General features: G+C 37.4%; 1 non-coding gene across 1 annotated transcript; it reads right to left on the bottom strand.

Annotated features, from left to right (window-relative positions):
• Nucleotides 1-19,534: 19,534 nt before the first annotated feature.
• Trnat-ggu (transfer RNA threonine (anticodon GGU)) lies at nucleotides 19,535-19,608 on the bottom strand. Its single transcript has one exon. It is a non-coding gene; the product is annotated as a tRNA-Thr (tRNA).
• Nucleotides 19,609-20,228: the final 620 nt, after the last annotated feature.

Raw genomic sequence — 20,228 nt, forward strand, 5'->3', positions numbered from 1 at the left:
AGAGGATGCTCTCATCCGGTGGAGAGGAGGAGCTTGATGATGCGGAACGGGAGGAGATGGAGAGGATCTTCCAACTTGAACTTGAGATCATGTAGATGCATCGACGAAGCGAGGCCAGGGAGAGTCTTGCACTGGAAGTGGTGAGAATAAGTGTTGTGATGTCATAATATGATTCAGAATACTGGAAGGTATTTAAGAACAATCTAAGTTGGCAAAAAAATAATCTGGTATTTTTACAAAAAAAGAATTTTTGTTTGTTTTGCTGACTCTAATAATTTTTAATCAGGATCAACCTGAAGCAACCGATGAATTCGTAACGAACGTGGGTGAGGAATATTACCCCGACGAGAAGGCAGACGAAAACAGAGGAATGGACATTCTACAGGTTACAAATATAAGTTGTTTGCGTACAAACAACACTGTGAATGTTACTAGGATTTTGTTTTGTCCATACTAACAATTCAATCCGGCTCAATTGCATAATGGTGGTTGCTATTTTTAAATTCACTGACAAATGATTTTACGTAACCCGAGATCATTCTTATCAGTTGTAATTCCGATAATCAATCCGATGACGTCATCCTCGTGACGTAGCAAGTCAGCTTGTATTAGGTCTGAAATCATCTCAAAATAATTTACCGTTTAAATTATAATTGGTCTATAGTTTAATGGCGGTTTCTGATTGATTTTAAATTGCCCCCGAGTGCGTAATATTGTGATTTATGCAACGCATAAGCGAGTTACTCGCAACCACAAAGCAAATTTCGGGGTGCTGGTGATACTATAAACAAAAAAGAAGATTTTATAAACATTTTGTTGTCCCAGGATTTGGGTTTTGAAGATTTTGAAAGCCAAGTGGACGCAATGATGCATAACACATCGTATGACGTCGATCAAATGAATGTACGATATTTGTTTTTGTTTTAAGCTGATTTGCACGTTGTTTTGTAACAGTTACCTGAGTGGCGACGAGTCACATTGTAAGTTTCCGAGACGGGGAAGAGGTTGTGGTTATATTGTTTATGTTTGCAGGGAAGTATTCTCGCACTGGGTGACAATTAGTAAACAACAATATGGCAGTCGTTTTATTTATGCTAAGAGCAAACGATTTGATATTATTTTATTAACACGTAACTCTGCAGTTGCCCGTGTGCGTTTTTCTTTTGCTACAAACAGACAAGGGTTTTGATTCTTGATTATTTAAAGTTAATCTTTATCGTTTCTCAACTAACAACAAGTGTAAAAGGTTAATTTCAACCTTACATGGGAAAGTTAGTAAACAAATATTTCCCCCGACCCACAGAACACACAGGATGGAATTTTTCCAGATGACGAGGAGAATTACGAAGCGGAAGACATTAAAACGTCTGATATGGACGACGGTAAGTGTTTAAAGGCTTTGTTTTAAAATTTCGCAGTTTTGACACGGGGTGCTAATACTTCTATGGCAAAGTAGTGACGACATCATGTGATTTGTCGTGACGTCATCAATGTTTTTGTATTGAATTGATGCATGGGGGTTGAACTATTGCTGGTGTTTTCAATCAAACTTGTTGATAATGAAACATTATTCATGGGTGTTTACCCACTATAGAGAGTTATTACACTGATTCGTCGTTTGATGACGTCGATGATGACGACATGAGTGACGATGGAACGTCCACTAGTGGCGGTATGGAGGTCGCAGAGAAGTGGAGTCCCAACGTATACTTTCATTCCTACCTCGACGTGAAGGTTAGACGGAATAATATGTTGGACTGAGATTTCCACCTTCGTGGTTCCCAGTGTTCACAACTCGCATTCGTCCAATATGTTCTCACGGCGCACTGAAATTTCGTGACGTTTTAGGGGTGTAATAGTAATACAGTTGTTGGTTTGATCAGTGCAACAACTAAATGGCTCAGCTTGTTATGGAAATAAAATTCACCTCCACGTATGTTTGCGATCGACCAACAACATTTAAGTAACAAACTAGCAAGCGTCACCCCAACCTTACAACCTGTTATAGGGTGGCCTCATGAGCCAGTGGAAGAGACGGTGGTGCGTCCTGAGTAACAGCACTTTCATAATCTTCAGAAGCAAACAGGATAGTTTAAGTGTGGCTGGCTGTTTAAGAAAGCTGACAGTGGCAACGGAACTCTGAGAGGAACTCTCCCAAGGAAGAATTGGCAGAAAAGGTTGGTGGTCGGCGATGTATTTCATATTATATTTCCGTTGTTAGTTCTACGTAGCAGTTGTAAGTTACACGAAGCTTGAACACTAAACAAGGTACAACAACAAAACACTAAACAAGGTACAACAACAAAACACTAAACAAGGTACAACAACAAAACACTAAACAAGGTACAACAACAAAACACTAAACAAGGTACTACAACAAAACACTAAACAAGGTACAACAACAAATAACCAAACCTAGATGGTTCACGCTGCGCAACCAGGAGTTGAAGTTTTACGATAACGACGAAGAGAACGCCAAGTGTCGGGGGACGATCGACCTCAGTCAAAATCTCCGACGTAACTGACGTCACAGAGGAAGAGAATGGCATTGACATCATTATGACGTCATCAAAAGTGCACCACCTTTCGGCGGAATCGAGCGAGGAGGCGGGGGAATGGTACAGGTGAGTTTAAACCAGAATCGCCAACGTTTGGGAAAAAGTCTTTGGATGCAGTGTGGACTTTCACGGAAAATACTGTGAAATGTTATTGAGTGGAACTTTTTTCCGCAGCATGTTGATGAAGATTGTATCGAGCACGGAGAAAGAGATAGCAAACATGGAAAGCGAGTTCGCGAACCCGAAGAACGCTCTGATGACGGTCGACGGTAAAACCGCTACCATTGACACGACGTGCGGAAAGAATCTCGTATCACTGATGGATATCCCCTGTTGAAACGCTGGGGGGATATAAACCAAACAAAACAATTCTTCTAACCACACAACGTTGTTATAGGACACAAGCCTACAGGTATAGTTGGCATTGTCGAATGCGAGCAAGAGTTTTGCCAAACAACACCACGGGGAAAACTTTCACCGAAGGTTTCGACAATCCTTACGATTTTAGCAACTGAAACCACCTCCTTCATCACTCGGTACTTGCAACACGTTTTTTTTATAATTTGCAACAATTTTGTGCATGAATTTGTTTAAAAGAGGTACTGTAGCTCAAGGTTGAAATGCTTCTGGCGTAAATAACAAGGTTGAAAATTGTAACACATTCCAACCAAGTAATAACATTATAATTCGTCGTGTGATGTTGTTTCGACGCAATTTTTCCAACATACTCATGCAATGATAAAACTACGAACATCTTTTTTGGCCACAACGGGATTCGAACCTCAGATTATTTTTCTTACATGCGGAACGCTACACTCTAGAGAAAACACCTGAGAGTTCTTTTTTAGATGAGGGTTGCCGTGTTCCGCGACTAAAAAGTTTGGGAAACATTATTCGTCACTTCGATTGTTTGAACCTTACTGGATACTGATAAAAATCAGGAAAATGTTTCGTCTGTATGTGGTGAACGGCTGACGGAGATCTATGAATAGCTAACAGGTAGCCTTTTTCAAAAATGATGGATTGCTGAAATATAGGCCTATGGCGCCACCCAGTGCTTATAGTTTAGAACGCCAAATTAACACTTCGTATTCAAGTCATATATTCGCAACCAAAAAGCTATCGCGCGTTTCATGAGTGACACTATACCCGACAAGTTAACGTTTTTCGTTAACGTTAAGCTCAATATTATCGAAGTTGCACCAAAGTGATATAGTACAAATTTTGTTTTTTGCAGGAGTTCACGCGGGGCAGAAAAAAAAGTTTATCGCAAACAAAAGCTCATGTGTGACTTATACAGTAATCATGATTTGCAAGAACATTTGCACATATACACGATACGTTATGTGTACATTTTACATATGTGATATATACATAATAACCTAAACTATATGTCAGAGATTAAATGCATCGCAAAGTTCATCCTTCCTGGAATGGAGTTGCTCCTCTAACACTCGGGTGAACATTCTGTAAAAGTTTGGTTAAGTTTGTGTTTAACTGTTCAAGTTTCAATTGTTTCTTGGCAAATTCAACTTGCAAGACAAAAATCTCCGGTTGTATGAAAGAGTAAATATTATAAAACACTTTACAACAATGGTATTTTATAGGCCATTTGTTTTTGGGGAACAGTGAGTATAAGAGGATATACAACAAAAGCATAAAATATATATAGCGCAATAGCCATATCTTCATATTTTCGGATTTTTTTCTTGTATTTTTATCTTTAAGACCAGTAATTAAACATGTGTTAGTCAGAGGAAAAATATTATATACCTGTATTTGGTTGCATTTGGGTTTCGAGCCAATAAAAACCGGTTTTGTGAGATGTGTTGTGACTAGTGGGACTTCCGCGACTCCCTGGTTGGACATTGTGAAGTTGACGCGCTGCATGATCTGCAAAAGCATGTTGTAAGCGTAAGCAAGTGGACGACACATTATGGGGAAATAAAATTGAACAAATTGGAAGGAATTTGAATCTCATTTCTTACTTGCATAATATCGTTTTTGTCGCAATACTCCTCCAAGTGTTCACACAATGCACTCACAAACGACGATGCACAAGAATCATCGCCGTATTTCTGATTGCAGTCTACATTAATCAAACGGAATTTTGGCCATTTGGGCGGTAGAACATATCGTATTTAAAGTATTCGAAAAAAATATTACACACTTATATCGCCATATCTCTTTATCGCCTCTAACGGCTATGTGAGATTTCTATGATAGCTCTTTGGTGTGGTCAACGAAAGTATAAATGCAGGGCAGTAACGGAAACGACTTGTGCTTTAAGCGCTTACTTTTTATCGCTTATCCGGTTTTTAATGAAGGCATACACCTTGCTGGATTGAAAAAGATCCTATACGCGCCATAAGAAACTACTTACTTGAGCGGGAGTGAACAACCAAAACATTTTTAAGTGTCGGTGAAACTTCTGGATATTTTGTCATGCTGCCTGTGTCATCAAACAAACCATTTCCTTTGTCTTCCTCTGAATTATTCGGTTCCTACGACGATCACAAAACGTATTGTAGAAACGTATTAGTAAAAGGAATACTTCACACTTAAAACCAACTTGAATTTATGAAATTACTATACATATGTGAGTTTTAAGTAACACAAGTAACGTAGAACCCACAAATAAATTTCATTAAAATGCTATCAAGGTGCAGAAGCAAATTTTCTTGACAAATAGCCATTGTGATATCGTTGTGTTTGTGCAGCTTTACTATGTAGACAAAGAATATACAATCCTATACTCTCTACTTCATATTACTGTCCCACACTATTTGTAATACATTTCAGTGTTGGTTCGATTTATTAAAGCATGTAACTTCTAACTGACTAAATTTTAAAAATGCCGAATCCGCCAAAATATTGTTTTGATTTCATATATATTATTCAAATTATTCTATGCGCCGTGTCAGTCTGAAGTAGACGACTTCATTAGTTGCTGGTTCACTCTTTTGACAGATGTTAAAATCTTTATTTGTGAGCTAAATTTCGCTGCGGTAACGGCGGTAACGGCGGTAACGGCGGTAACGGCGGTAACGGCGGTAACGACGCTAAAAACAAAACAATAAAATCGCACGAAGGGGTGATCACTGTTGTTCACCTTGTGCCCGTGGCCTCTTGGGGCATTTAGTGAATCATACAGCCCTAGTCTTTGTTGAGAGCGTGGTTGATAGAGTTAAACCGTTCAATGTGACGTTTTTCAGTCGTCTTTATGGCTAGTCATGATCTTGTCTCAACCTTCTGAAGCAACATGACCCTCACGTCTCCAACTCTGTAACCAGGCCAGGATGTCATTGTTTTGTCTATTTATCCTTTGTATCAGTGTTTGTCCGATTTGTTTGATGTATGAAGCTAGTTGACGCAAGGTATTGCGTGATACACTTGTGTGGACCTGCAGGAAATTGATCCCTTTGGAGTAAAGAGTTTTGATTGGCCAGATTTGAGACTGGAGAATGTGGACCGTTGGCGATAAATGAAGCAAAAACATTGGTGATAACCTGTTCTCATCATTCCTTGATCTAAAGTTACCTTCAGATGCAGAAAGTTATGAAAGTTATTTTCCGTGCAATTTGGGAATTTATCATCAACAAGGATTTGCCCATAATTTTGAGAATAAAGAGACTGGCCCATACTGTTGTTAACATTGTCATGTTTCATGTACGAAAAAACGTTTCGGCAAAAACATTAGTTTCATTAGTTTGAAAACTGACAATGTAAACAACAGTATGGGCCAGTCTCTTTATTCTCAGTATCACAAATTGAGATCAAGATACACTTATCCACAAATGAGAAATGAGAAAATGCTTTTTAAGCGGCGTGGCGGTGGAGGGTGGGAATTTATCCTTTGTTTGTTTTGAAACCGGGGGATTTCTACGACAAAGGTCAATAATGTTATTTAATCACAAAAATGTCTTCGCACTGGCACATTTTGTTCACGACACCAACAAAGCATCTGGCTTTTGTTTTTCGCGCGGTATCTCTATTAACAAGAAAGTAAATGGATCTGTGAATAAACAAGTCATTGGATCGTCAGTGTTAGCAGACAAAGGCATTGTGTTACGTAGTGGAAATTTCCACCCGAGATTACACAACCATAGCGCAATCTTGACAAGTGTTTGCTACAGCCCATTTTAACTCAATACAATTTTAATATACTTTGCTTTAAAGTGCCTCTGTATTTTCGGAAACAAAACAATCCGCAAAAATACAAACCAAGTTTTTGCGTTTCTCAGATGTTTCGAACTTACTAAATTGTTTGCTACAGGTTAAAAAAAGACATTTTCTTGAAGATTGTTAAAGTCTTTGGATCTGTTAGGAAGTTGTATTGCCATAAATTTAAATGCCTATTCGTAATGTCTTTTGTTATAGTACAGTACTGCCTTGTTTTCGTTTATCGCTTACATCAAAACGTCCCATTTTAATTTATTAGGCTATAAAAAACTAACTGGCTTTGTACCAACTCAGCATTGGCAAATTGCTGGGAAGTGATTTTACGCACAATTACCCTAAAAATCTGGAACATTTTCAGCCCACATTCACAAATATTTTTTGACATAGTCTAGACCATTTGGTTAAAAGAGAGACAGATACCTAAGCAGTTCGCCAAACCACAGTATTAATTGTTTCGTCGGGCTGCAACAGTTCTTTAGTTGCTCAGAGGTACGTGACGGAATTGCAAAATCCCCAATTAAGCAGTGACACTTGTTTCGATCATGCAACAGATTAAGTATGCACTTGTTTCGATCATGCAACTGCCCAAGGTAAAAGTACATTAAATTACGCAAAACCACAAGGACTATATTAAACGTTCGCAATGATCACCTCACCCATGTTAATAGGAAATTTATAATACCATACAAACCAACGGCCCAGCGCACCTCAATAAACAGTCAGGTGTTAGACCGTGCCCACATTAGAGCGATCTAGCGAGTTTTACCGATTATATAATGTTTTAGAATAACCCAATTATCGTTATTTTAGGTGAAATTTGTGGTTATGGGGTTGTATTGTTGTGTACTTGTAACACGTTGCTGTAAATACGACGCACTAAATATCTTAGCATATAAACTTATTTTGGGTATTGAAAACATGCATTACTTACGTCTATTTTCGTTTCCATACATCTTCTTTAAGAATTGTAAACACTTAGTTCCTGTGTGTATTGTCAAGAATAGACTTTTTTTAACACCAACGCAAAGTTGTTCTTGAAGGTAATGTGTTCTTTGTTCGATCTGTTGACAGAATGCATATTTTTAATAAAATTGGACAATTTCTATTAGCACGCGACTGCAAATTTTTACTTTTATACAGTTTTACTTTTATACATACCGGCCAGTAGGATACTATAGATACTTGCGAAATTAAAATGTTCTCATCAGTGGCACTGCCCATCACTTTTTCAACGAATGATATTGCAAAGGGAATCTGTTGACCAGAATTCAAAAATGTTAAAATTTTAACTTTCGTTTATTTCTTTACATACACTATAGAGCACGATTACAATGCCACACAAACTGTCAGTCTGTGAATTTTCATTCACTTCCATTAGATGACTAGTAATCCTCATCATTCGAATAAGTTCATCAGTTTTCTAAAAATAAATTTTTTACAGGCTTTTCGTGTTACTGCAATGCAATTATGCATTTGAACAATTATGCTTCTGCACATGAGGGCCAAGTAACCGACTACGTCATATGTAGAATGTACGCACGTCATTTCTGTAAAGAAAGTACGAATGTTTGAATTTTGAAAGTTTTGCGACACGTCAACGATTATGCACCAGTAAAAAAATCAAACGATACCTTCGACTTATGGTGTTTTTTTGACGGTATCATGCTCAGTTTATTTAAATCATAGTGTTTTTTTGACCAATCCCTTTTACAAAAAGGCAATTTAACCAAGTCGTTCATCGATTCTGACCACAAATAAACTGGTTTTGTAAGGTGGCTTATGACAAGAGGAATATCCTCCTCATCTTTTTGAGACATTAGTGAAATAGCACGTAGAATTATCTGCAAAAGAATAATGTTACCCAAACATTATTCCCGTTATTACTACAAATTGTAACAATGCGTGTAAAAATATTTGAAAAGCGTTAATAACTAATTTGGACAAAAGTTTCTGTCCTACTTGCATTATATCCGGGTCGTAGAAATACTTGAGACTTTTACACAGATTGCTGATCAACAACGACTGGAAAGAGTTATTATCAACTTTTTGATAGCAACCTAAACATAAGATTACTCTTTTGTAAAATCAATGTTTTAGTCAAAAGTATGTAAGTTACAAATATTGTCATGTGACCGCTGGGTACTGTAGGACTCATCGAAAATATGTTTTCAGAGCCAATTTATCCTACATGATCTAAAAACAATATTTAAATATGTATTGTTTTGATTGATACAACTTGTTGTTACTTTTCGGAGTTTACAATTGTAAAATTTGAGAGAGGTTGTGACGATAAAGCTACTTACTTGAGTGGAAGTATACAACCAATAAATCTTGATATGTTGGTGAAATCATCGGATACTTTTGCATGTTCGTTTTGTCGCCAAACAAATCTATTCCACCGTCATCTTGCGATAGAATTTTTTCCTAAAACCGCCATAAAAACAAAGATATTGAACAACACAGATATGTTTTCAGTTTATGAACTACATTGTACTTTTATTGTTACTTATGTAACCACAGATATGAGTTTGAGACACCTTAATGAAAAACACTTTTGGGGTATTCTTCAGCGAGGAAGTAACTTCAAGCAATTTTGAAAATGTCTTTCCATTGCCAAAGCAACTGTTGCTTTCATCATAATCATGTGTCGTTATAAGCAATACGCATAACAACAATTTGCAGCTTGAGCTGTCTGGCAAAAATGTGATACTAACATTTATTAAACATCCAGCAAAAAATGAGGTTTGCGTGATGAGGCCCCATACCGTAATTTTACATCATACGGTTTGAGCTTGGAATGTTGGTTTTCCTTATCGTGAATTAAACAGTTAGCGGAAGACGCACTAATAACAGGAGTCCTTTAACTCTAAATCGAGGTTCATCATACGAAACATGTCGTCTACCAAAAACGCAGTGTAAAATGTTATTGCACCAAAAATAATTTTTCACTTACAACGTGAAAAGCAGTTTAAAAGATCCTCAAACTTGTTTTTGAAAACAACAGATAAGCCCAATGTTTCAGCGGTTGTGATTAGGCTGTCAACGTCTACCTTGCTACGTTTAATGTAATCCTGTAAACGCGTTTTCATGTTCAAACAAACATTTAAATTTGAATACGATAGCGCGTTGTCAAAACTAGTCAAAACGTACCTCACATGCGAAAATAAAAATAAACTGTTGTTGATTGGGTCTGAAAGCCATTATCAACTGTGTGTCATTTAACTCCGGAGTGCTAAGGTCTACATAAGGGGAACTAAAAACAAATTTGTGCATGCAAAACTTTTTACATTGGTGTGTTTCTCATTTCTATTTTTAATCTTACTTCTGTTTTCAAATTAAAAGAGTATTTACCTTGGTGTGGAATTGGTATCCATTTTAAAGCAAAAGTCCTTCGTCAGTTTAGAAGTCAATGAAGCAATGTGTTTTCTTACAATTTTTCCATCTTCTTTTAGCGTTTCAATTTTCGCCATGTTATCATTCATTTTGTACAAAACCTGCAAAAAAATTATTCACCTTTGTGGCCATTAAAATGGTATGCTTACTTTGTTTATTGAAAATCCGGCATTTTTTTGAAGATAGTATTCAAATGCTTCGCTGAGGCTTTGTATAAATACACTGCCTTTTTCATAGTGGCGTAGTGAGGCGTAGCCTAAATAGATCAATAATTAACAGTTGCAAAAAATTTAATCATTGAAAACATTTTCTTCATTACTTTATTAAGGTTTGAAATTTAAGATCAAAACGTTTATCATTTTTAATGAAATAACTGATGACCTGGTGGACTTGAATAGACAACCAAAAAGTGACTTTCAGGTGAAAGAAGCATTTCAGTTACATTGTTTGATTTCCATAGGTTTTGTGGTTTATTATTTGATGTAAAGAACTGGTCTTTCCGACGACCACTGCAAGCCTGTAAGGAAGTCGACGATCGAAAATAAACCAAATCTTTTCCTAAACTGTTACATAACTATCAAAAACTCAATAAAAATTATTGAAAATTTCGACATTATAACGTCTCCATCTGTGAGTAGAAATGTTTTTACTACCTGTATGAAAAAAAACTTCGGTTTCCCAGATAATTGTGGGCACTTTGATTCTGAAAAACATCCCAAAACTTCCGCGAGATCATAACATTCATCATATGCTGCCAACTGAAGACCATTTGAACCAGGTTGCCCATGAGTAAGAATTGCACATGGTGGCCGTTAATGAATTTCCAATCATCCTTGTTTAAATGTAGTGTAGATTTTATGTTTTCTTCATATGGATAATACACAATGGTAATTAGTAGTAGTTTTTGTTGTTGTTGAATACTCCACGGTGTTTTTGGCGATCTGTCGTGATGCTGTGTTTATTAATAACCCACAATAGGAAAAAACTTAAACTTATGTACAGTAATTTAATAAATTCAAATTAGTTTTAAGTGCGCAGCATTCCTTTTACTAAATACGTTTCTACAATACGTTTTGTGATCGTCGTAGGAACCGAATAATTCAGAGGAAGACAATGGAAATGGTTTGTTTGATGACACAAGCAGCATGACAAAATATCCAGAAGTTTCACCAATACTTAGAAATGTTTTGGTTGTTCACTCTCGCTCAAGTAAGTAGTTTCTTAGGGCACGTATATAATCTGTTTCAAACCAGTAATGTGTATACCTTTATTTACAACCGTACAAGCGATAAAAAGTAAGCCTTTGGGCAAAACAAGTCCTTCCCGTTACTGCTCTGCATATATTCTCTCGTTGACCACACCAAAGAACTATCATAGAAATCTCACGTAACCGTTAGAGGCGATAAAGAGATATGACGATAAAAATGTGCAACAGTTTTCATGTTCTACCGCCCAAATGGCTGCAAAATACCGTTTAATGTAGGTTGCAATCTGAAATACGGCGTTGATTCGTGTGCATCATCGTTTGTGAGCGCATTGTGTGAACACTTGGAGGAGTATTGCGACAAAAACGATATTATGCAAGTAAGAAATGAGATTGAAATTTTCTTCCAATTGTGTTCAATTTTATTTCCTCATCATGTGTCGTCCACTTGCTTACGCTTACAACATGCTTTTGCAGATCATGCAGCGAGTCAACTTTACAATGTCCAACCAGGGAGTCGCGGAAGCCCCACTAGTCACAACACATCTCAAATTTAGAGTTAATTTTTGTCCAAAACCTTGTGGACACCATAATGTACGTAGAATCGCGTGATCTCCAGCTTCTGAACAATAACAGTGCGATGTGTCAAACAATGCAGCGGAACGTGGGTTCTATACCGATATCCGTCAAGCTATTGCACCACGCAGTATGAACCTTAATGCCGTCAACGGGTTGCTTTAGCCAACGTGGGCCACACCAGCAAATCCAATGAAAACAAGCTGCATAGACAGCAAACCATGCAAATAGGCAACATACCATGTTTACAGAGTCTAAGAATGACAAATAAATCATTATTTATTTACAAGTAACCAAATAGTTTTAAACAATGCGTTAAATGGCATTTACTTAAGAAATCGTTTTCGGGTTCCATCTAAGATTTTTATGATTCCGAACAAACAGGTCTAATGACTTGTTGGGAGATGCGTTTTGTGTAATGCAGTTGCAGCATTTAATAAAATGTAGGTACGACAAATGAAAAAAACAGTTGAAAAACTTAACTTGTCACTTGTTCAGCTATTGGATTAAGATCGGCTTCTCGACAATCACTTCAATCCCGTTAATATAAAATGTAATCAGTTTTTTTCGCTATATTTGATTGCTTTTTGTGTGAGAATAAACTATGTTATGTTAGGGCGAAGAAAGACTTAATTGCGCCATTTACGCCCTGGTTTGCTTGGACGATAAGCTACTAGTTTTCTAGAAGAGCATTGACCTATTTTTTTACCTTGAGGTGCCACAAAGGATAAACGAAGCATACAGCATTCATTATGTGGATTGTGAAATGGGTCTTCTTGCAAATGGAAAAGCCATTGCGAAAAAAGCAGATTTCAAAAGCGAAATCAATGCAATATTCCACAGAGCAACGCTGTGATGACAATTTCCGTTAAAACATTTCCCACGTGTAATTTAACCATCGTGGGCAGTGAATGCAGCCTACCATGAAAAAGCTTCTCATCGTTACAACAACAAACTTTGTCTCCAAATTAATAACAACGCATTGTCAATATTTTGATGTATGGTTGCAAGCAAGCGTGTTGCTTGACCACTCTGTATTTTACAAAATCTTCTTTGTTTGTGGTTCATCCAAGTTTTGAACAGAACAAGCAATGCACACCAGATAATGTCCTGCAGCATTGCGCAATAATGACGTGACCGGACATGCATTTTGTAATGCTGTTACATCATTTACTCAAATCTTGGTGAGACGAATTAAAATACCAGTATAACAACTAATTACTTGGTTCTTCTTACTTTAGTTGCCATATGTAAGGGTGACCTAAAATCTCGAAATTCTGAAAAACGTAATTGCGGGATGTGCTCCTTGTGTGACTTCGTTGTGAGGGTGCAAAACTTTTTAAGGTACCGAAAAATGATTATTTATTTACCCATGCTGTATACGGATTTCGTATTGTGCGGAATTCGTATCTTGTATGGATTGTGCAATTGTTCTTCTTTCAAAAGTGTAATCAATGCAATATTCCACAGTGCAACGCTTTGATGACAATTTCCGTTAAATCATTGCCCACGTGTATTTTACCATCGTGGGCAGTTAATGCAACCTACCATGAAAGCTTCTGATCGTTAAAACAACAAACATTGTCTCCAAATTAATACATCAACATTTTAATGTAGTGGTTGCGAGCAAGCTTTAAACAACACCTACGTCTTCTATAGTTCGATGCAGAGTGTTGCTGCTGTGTGTTTTGATCTTGAAGCCACAGTAGTTTCTTGGTTTGAGAACCTTTTCAGATAAAATGAAAATTGTATATTACGTTTATGTTCTCAGAATTATATAGCTGATGAAGCTGTAAAGTATACAAGAATTAGATGACATTTGACCATTTCAGAAGAAAAGCAGTGGTTTTTTTGAGGATTATGCCCTACTATGTGTCGAAATAACTATGGTGGTAATACGTGGTTTCAGAACGTAACGATACATGGGCCGTTCTTATTTTTTGTATATGTGATTTTAAGTTGTTGGCGGCGGATTGGGGTAACACGGAATAATGTTTGAACTTGTATGTTATAATTACCAACCAAAACCCATAATAATAGTTGTGTTATAAAAGAATTGGGCATCAACATGTTGTGAACGGTGTTCCGCTATTTAGCACTTAAACTGTGATACCCATGCGCCAGAAGACAAAGATTTCGTGACAAAAAAAATTCAAAGCTATATTTTAAGGTTTTATTCGTTGACTTACAATCATTGTGTCTGGAAAGGAGTTGAAACCTCATCGGGTATTCGATTTTTCATGTCTCTCTCCGACATGTCGAGAAAAACGTGGCTTTATCAGATTTGGTTGCTATCCCAGTGAACCTATTGATCAAAATACGATGACTGTGATCGTCAAGATTATAATTTGAGTTATTTATGATATTGGTGGCTGGCGTTTATTTTAAACGATTAAATAATATTAATATTTTGCTGCAGAGCATCGCAAACTTGATTTATTATTGATGATTCACGTTATTGCCAGGCTCAGCTATGAATGATAGGCGCGCCACCAACAAATTCATCAGAATTAATAGGACAAACTGCACACGTATGAGGCAATGGCATACAGAGTGCATCACAAAAAACCCTGTGTGTGCTTCCGGTAGAGATTTGCGGTCTTCTGATTGCAGTCTGTTGTTTTTCTCCAGCCTACGTTTTCACTGCTCGCAAATTTTTGTGACAAAATATTGCTTGGCCTTTGTTTTGTATTGGGTGGGTATTTGGGTCGCATTAGTTAGTGCTTACACTCATTTGGCGGTGATTAACGGTTCTAAACGGAAACTGTAGCTAACTACCAACCATAGCTGTGCGATTGTGTCTTGTAAGAACGTTGGTCAGAATTGTTTTGTGGTCAGAAGAATTGGTTTGTTTACTTTATATCACCCTATCGGTTTACGTTGTTCTCTTTTTCAACCTGTTCAGACCCGTGAGCGTGAAATTACCAGATGATATTCAGCTGTGGCACGCGATTCTTATCCGCGTCCTGTCAAAAAGTACGACGGTGCGCACTGCCTCAGGAGGTAAAATCATTGTGCAAGGTGGTTGATGTAAAATTTTTTCTCTTCGGTTCGAGTAAAATTTTAGCATCATGTTATTGGAGCAAGACCCATTACTTTTAGTACATTAGATTAAACCAGACCGAATATAAAAGCTAACATTACAAAAAAAAACTGTCGATACAGTGCTTTATGCTTCTATGTGTTATGACTTAAAACCACGTCTCATGTATGTTTTTATTTTCCTCGACATAAATGACATATGCAAAATAAATTACTTGGGGAACAGAACGGTTTACCAGCTATTATTCCCAAACGTCAGCACAACTTAAAGATGAAATGGGCCGAATCAGCCTTATGTCTACGAACCTGAACAGGAGTCAAAGTTAAGATGTTTTGCAAAGACATATTACGCAACGTTTCAAACACAATGTCCTTACGACTTCACTTCCTCGCAGCATTCAAAAGAAACGATAATAAAAAATCAGATGTTATCCAACCTGTTGATGGGTGTATGCAGGCTTTGAGTTCCCGTATGACATGCTTACGTTTATATTGACGAGTGCTGTACCGCCGCGTCAGTGTTGTGTGAATAGAGTTTATTTATGTCCAAAACCGTGTGGACACCATAATGTACGTAGAATCGCGTGATCTCCAGCTTCTGATCAATAACAATGCGATGTGTCATGTAATGCAGCGGAACGTGGGTTCGATACTGATTTCCGTCAAGCTATTGCACCACGCAGTATGAACCTTAATGCCGTCAACGTGTTGCTTTAGCCAACGTGGGACACACAAACAAATCCAATGAAAACAAGCTGCATAGACAGCAAACCAAGCAAATAGGCAGCATAACATGTTTGCAGAATCTAAGAATGACAAATAAATCATTATTTATTTACAAAACCAAATAGTTTTAAACAATGCGTTAAATGGCATTTACTTAAGAAATCGTTTTTGGGTTCCATCTAAATCTAAGATCTTTGCGATTCAGAACAAACAGGTCTAATGACTTGTTAGGAGATGCGTTTTGTATAATACAGTTGCAGCATTTAATAAAATGTAGGTACGACAAATGAAAAAGCCAGTTGAAAAACTTGCCATGTCACTTGTTCAGCTATTGGATCAAGATCGGCTTCTCGACAATCACTTTTGGTTCTGAGCTGGCCAATCCCGTTAATATAAAGTGAAATCTTTTTTTTTTCGCTATATTTGATTGCTTTTTGTGTGAGAATAAACTATGTTATGTTAGGGCGAAGAAAGACTTAATTGCGCCATTTACGCCTTGGTTTGCTTGGACGATAAGCTACTAGTTTTTTAGAAGAGCATTGACCTATTTTTTTACCTTGAGGTGCCACAAAGGATAAACGAAACATAAAACATTCATTATATGGATTGTGAAATGGGTCTTTTTGCATATGGAAAAGCCATTGCGAAAAAAGCAGATTTCAAAAGCGAAATCAATGTAATATTCCACAGAGCAACGCTGTGATGACAATTTCCGTTAAAACATTTCCCACGTGTAATTTAACCATCGTGGGCAGTGAATGCAGCCTACCATGAAAAAGCTTTTCATCGTTAAAACAACAAACTTTGTCTCCTAATTAATAACAACGCATTGTCACTATTTTGATGTATGGTTGCAAGCGTGTTGCTTGACCACTCTGTATTTTACAAAATCTTCTTTGTTTGTGGTCCATCTAAGTTTTGAACAGAACAAGCAATGCACACCAGATAATGTCCTGCAGCATTGCGCAACAATGACGTGACAGGACATGCATTTTGTAATGCTGTTACATCATTTACTCAAATCTAGGTAAGACGAATTAAAATATCAGTGTAAAAACTAATTACTTGGTTCTTCTTACTTTAGTTGCCATAAGTAAGAATGACGTAACATCTCGAAATTCTGAAAAGCGTAATTGCGGGATGTGTTCCTTGTGTGACTTCGTTGTGAGGTGCAAAACTTTTTAAGGTACCGAAAAATGAATATTTATTTACCCATGCTGTATACGGATTTCGTACTGTACGGAATTCCTACCTTGTATGGATTGTGCAATTGTTCTTCTTTCAAAAGTGTAATCAATGCAATATTCCACAGTGCAACGCTTTGATGACGATTTCCGTTAAATCATTGCCCACGTGTTATTTTACCCATCGTGGGCAGTGAATACAACCTACCATGAAAGCTTCTGATCGTTAAAAAAAAACTTTGTCTCTAAACAAAACATTGACAACATTTTAATGTATTGGTTGCAAGCAAGCTTTAAACAAAACCTACTGCTTCTAGTATGAAGCAGAGTGTTGCTGCGTGTTTTGAATCTTGACGCCACAGTAATCTGTTGGTTTGAGAACCTTTCCAGATAAAATGAAAATTGTATATTACGTTTAAGTTCTCAGAATTATATAGCTGATGAAGCTGTAAAGTATACAAGAATTAGATGACATTTGATCATTTCAGAAGAAAAGCAGTGTTTTTTGTGGATTATGCCCTACTATGTGTCGAAATAACTATGGTGGTAATACGTAGTTTCAGAACGTAACGATACATGGGCCGTTTATTTTTTGTATATGTGATTTTAAGTTGTTGGCGGCGGATTGGGGTAACACGGAATAATGTTTGAATTTGTATGTTATAATTACCAACCAAAACCCATGATAATAGTTGTGTTATAAAAGCATAGGGCATCATGTGAACGGTGTTCCGCTATTTAGCACTTAAACTGTGATACCCATGCGCCAAAAAGACAAAGATTTCGTGACAAAAAAAATTCAAAGCTATATTTCAAGGTTTCATTCGTTGATTCACAATCATTGGGTCCGAAAAGGAGTTGAAACCTCATCTGGCATTCGATTTTTCCTGTCTCTCTCCGACATGTCGAGAAAAACGTGGCTTTATCAGCTTGGTTGCTATCCCAGTGAACCTATTGATCAAAATACGATGACTGTGATCACCAAGATTATAATTTAAGTTGTTTATAATATTGGTGGCTGGCGTTTATTTTAAACGATTAAATAATATTAATATTTCGCTGCAGAGCATAGGAATTTTGATTTATTATTGATGATTAGCGTTATTGCCAGGCTCAGCTATGAATGATAGGTGCGCCACCAACAAATTCATCAGAATTAATAGGACAAACTGCACACGTATATGGCAATGACATACTGAGTGCATCACAAAACGCTGTGTGTGCTTCCGGTAGAGATTTGCGGTCTTCTGATTGCAGTCTGTTGTTTTTCTCCTGCCTACGTTTTCACTGCTCGCAAATTTTTTTGACAAAATATTGCTTGGCCTTTGTAGTGTATTGGGTGGGTATTTGGGTCGTATTAGTCAGTGCTTACATTCATTTGGCGGTGATTAACGGTTCTAAACGGAAACTGTAGCTAACTACCAACCATAGCTGTGCGATTGTGTCTTGTAAGAACGTTGGTCAGAATTGTTTTGTGGTCAGAAGAATTGGTTTGTTTACTTTATATCACCCTATCGGTTTACGTTGTTCTCTTTTTCAACCTGTTCAGACCCGTGAGCGTGAAATTACCAGATGATATTCAGCTGTGGCACGCGATTCTTATCCGCGTCCTGTCAAAAAGTACGACGGTGCGCACTGCCTCAGGAGGTAAATTAGTTGTGCAAGGTGGTTGATGTAAAATTTTTTCTCTGTGTATTCGGTTCGAGTAAAATTTTAGCATCATGTTATTGGAGCAAGACCCATTACTTTTAGTACATTAGATTAAACCAGACCGAATATAAAAGCTAACATTAGAAAAAAAAACTGTCGATACAGTGCTTTATGCTTCTATGTGTTATGACTTAAAACCACGTGTCATGTATGTTTTTATTTTCCTCGACATAAATGACATATGCAAAATAAATTACTTGGGGAACAGAACGGTTTACCAGCTATTATTCCCAAACGTCAGCACAACTTAAAGAACGTGGAGCTTACTACGGATTATTTAATGGGCCGAATCAGCCTTATGTCTACAAACCTGAACAGGAGTCAAAGTTAAGATGTTTTACAAAGACATATTACGCAACGTTTCAAACACAATGTCCTTACGACTTCACTTCCTCGCAGCATTTAAAAGAAACGATAATAAAAAATCAGATGTTATCCAACCTGTTGATGGGTGTATGCAGGCTTTGAGTTCCCGTATGACATGCTTACGTTTATATTGACGAGTGCTGTACCGCCGCGTCAGTGTTGTGTGAATAGAGTTTATTTATGTCCAAAACCGTGTGGACACCATAATGTACGTAGAATCGCGTGATCTCCAGCTTCTGATCAATAACAGTGCGATGTGTCATGTAATGCGCGGAACGTGGGTTCGATACTGATTTCCGTCAAGCTATTGCACCACGCAGTATGAACCTTAATGCCGTCAACGTGTTGCTTTAGCCAACGTGGGCCACACAAACAAATCCAATGAAAACAAGCTGCATAGACAGCAAACCAAGCAAATAGGCAGCATAACATGTTTGCAGAATCTAAGAATGACAAATAAATCATTATTTATTTACAAAACCAAATAGTTTTAAACAACATCATGAGGTTTTCAGGCTTGGCAGCCCAGGCAATGCAGCCCAGCTGGATCAGCCACTTTTTCCTGACAAGTCGAAGCAAGATTTGAAAAATCAAGCTCCCGGTGAGGTTTGAACTCACGACCCTGGGCTAACCAGGCCCAACGCTCTACCAACTGAGCTACAGGAGCTCAGTGGTTTCACGGGGTATATTGTGGCCAAGGTACACTGGTGCGCAAGCGCACAACTTGCCAGGCAACCTTCTCATATATGTAGGGGATCTCTACCACCGTATCAGATGACGTAGTAATATTTCATGCAATGGTATGATAGGCTGTGATCGCCAAGCAAGGACCTGCGCAGTGGGGCGATCCTGCCTATCATGCCATTGCATGAAATATTACTGCGTAGTTTTAAACAATGCGTTAAATGGCATTTACTTAAGAAATCGTTTTTGGGTTCCATCTAAATCTAAGATCTTTACGATTCCGAACAAACAGGTCTAATGACTTGTTAGGAGATGCGTTTTGTATAATACAGTTGCAGCATTTAATAACATGTAGGTACGACAAATGAAAAAGCCAGTTGAAAAACTTACCTTGTCACTTGTTCAGCTATTGGATCAAGATCGGCTTCTCGACAATCACTTTTGGTTCTAAGCTGGCCAATCCCGTTAATATAAAATGTAATCTGTTTTTTTTCGCTATATTTGATTGCTTTTTGTGTGAGAATAAACTATGTTATGTTAGGGCGAAGAAAGACTTAATTGCGCCATTTACGCCTTGGTTTGCTTGGACGATAAGCTACTAGT

Source organism: Ascidia mentula, chromosome 6 (genome assembly GCF_947561715.1).
Source record: "Ascidia mentula chromosome 6, kaAscMent1.1, whole genome shotgun sequence".
Classification (NCBI taxonomy): domain Eukaryota; kingdom Metazoa; phylum Chordata; class Ascidiacea; order Phlebobranchia; family Ascidiidae; genus Ascidia; species Ascidia mentula.